We start from the raw sequence: 2,331 nt of genomic DNA on the forward strand, positions 1-2,331 counted from the left end.
TCGCCTGGTGCGCGGTCGGTCTAGGATCGAGCCCCTTCCATGGTCCTGTTGGGCTATTTCTCGTTCCAGCCAGTGCACCACGACTGGTATATCAAAGGCTATAGTATGTGCTATCCTGCCTGTGGGATGGTGCATATAAAATATACCTTGCTACTAATGGCTTCCTTTACTTACAGAGGAACGATGTATATCGGTGGTAGAGCATTCTCCTGGGGAGCGAGGGATCGCAGAGTCGATCGGTCTCAGTGGATTTTGCATTTCATCCGTTCAACATATAAAAAAAATCCCTAGATGGCAATGAGAAAATGTAACAGGTTTCTTCTCTAAAACTACTTGTCAAAGTAATCAAATGTTTCACATCTAAGAGGCCATAATTCATTATTTAGTTGAACAAAACCAAAATGAAATATATATATATATATATATAGTCTAGCACCATCTTGCCTCAACCTGTGCCATGCTGCCCTGAGATTAAACAAGCCTTTCTCAATAATTAATTCTAAAATTGCCTTGATGAAACACTAAAAAAAATATTAATTAATAAAAATATTTGTTATATATTTTGTCATTCATTTATTAAAGCAAGAACATTAATCATATTTATGTTTATTTCAATTTTTTTTTTTTTGTCTTTAATACTAAAAAAAAGTGTCCTGAAAATGGTCAAAATTGCCCCAAAGTGTTTTGTCTATCATGCCTTGCCAAATTTCTAGGGAAAACAGAAATAATGTTCCACAGTGATTAATGTACCTTCCTGGAAATGGAAATTGGCAAAATCGAGAATGACACCCCACGCAGGTGTACGGGGCAACTGCGTGATGCACGTGCACGCTGTGGAATGTGTTTCGGTGTGTTGATAAACAAACCTGAACGTTCTTCACTAGGATGTCTGTGGTCAAAACGTATGTTTGCTTTAATAGTTGATATTAACATTAATATTCCAGGTTCCCCTACCTTTTTTGAAGAGTATGGCTATGTACGGCCATAAAAAGCATATCTAATTATCATAAAATAAAATCGTAAAATCAGTGGCTGTTTGAATATAACATCGTTTGACTGTAGACAGTCAGCTATTTCCGTAATCGGCGCCAGACACTAGTCTTCAAAAGGCGCACCTGAGTGATGGTATTGCCAGTAATTCTAAGCATGTGCCGAAAAACGTATGTTTGTTGCTTGCATGTCAGTATGCTATTCCACAGTCTATTTAAGTTCTATATGTTACATCTAACAAGAATATTTTCACTTTTCTAACTTGATATTTTTTCCTATAAACATTCCAAAATGTGGGCCTTTTTGTTGTTGTTTTGTACGCTTTGATGTATGAAACAAAGAATCGGCCATGTTGAGTTAACGTATTTAATTTTTTTGCAACTTGTTCAGCTGAACTAAAAATATATAAACCAATTATTACTGTTGTTATTGTTTTGGTTGTGGGTTGTTCTTTTTGTTGTTGTTGTTGTTTTGTTTGTTGTTGTTTTTGTTATTGTCTTTGTTTGGGGTTTTGGGGTGGTGTTTGTATTTAGTTTAATTGGTGTGTGGGTGAGGGTATTGTTTTGGTTGTGGGTTGTTCTTTTTGTTGTTGTTGTTGTTTTGTTTGTTGTTGTTTTTGTTATTGTCTTTGTTTGGGGTTTTGGGGTGGTGTTTGTATTTAGTTTAATTGGTGTGTGGGTGAGGGTATTGTTTTGGTTGTGGGTTGTTCTTTTTGTTGTTGTTGTTGTTGTTGTTTTGTTTGTTGTTGTTTTTGTTATTGTCTTTGTTTGGGGTTTTGGGGTGGTGTTTGTATTTAGTTTAATTGGTGTGTGGGTGAGGGTATTGTTTTGGTTGTGGGTTGTTCTTTTTGTTGTTGTTGTTGTTGTTTTGTTTGTTGTTGTTTTTGTTATTGTCTTTGTTTGGGGTTTTGGGGTGGTGTTTGTATTTAGTTTAATTGGTGTGTGGGTGAGGGTATTGTTTTACTTTGTGGGTGTTCTTTTTGTTGTTGTTGTTGTTGTTTTGTTTTGTTGTTTGTTTATGTTATTGTCTTTGTTTGGGGTTTTGGTTGTGGTGTTTGTATTTAGTTTATTGGTGTGTGGTGAGGGTATTGTTTGGTTGTGGTTGTTTCTTTTTTGTTGTTGTTGTTTTGTTTGTTGTTGTTTTTGTTATTGTCTTTGTTTGGGGTTTTGGGGTGGTGTTTGTATTTAGTTTAATTGGTGTGTGGGTGAGGGTATTGTTTTGGTTGTGGGTTTGTTCTTTTGTTGTTTGTTGTTGTTGTTGTTTTGTTTGTTGTTGTTTTTGTTATTGTCTTTGTTTGGGGTTTTGGGGTGGTGTTTGTATTTAGTTTAATTGGTGTGTGGG

This window comes from Gigantopelta aegis, chromosome 4, assembly GCF_016097555.1.
Source record: "Gigantopelta aegis isolate Gae_Host chromosome 4, Gae_host_genome, whole genome shotgun sequence".
In the NCBI taxonomy this organism is placed as follows: domain Eukaryota; kingdom Metazoa; phylum Mollusca; class Gastropoda; order Neomphalida; family Peltospiridae; genus Gigantopelta; species Gigantopelta aegis.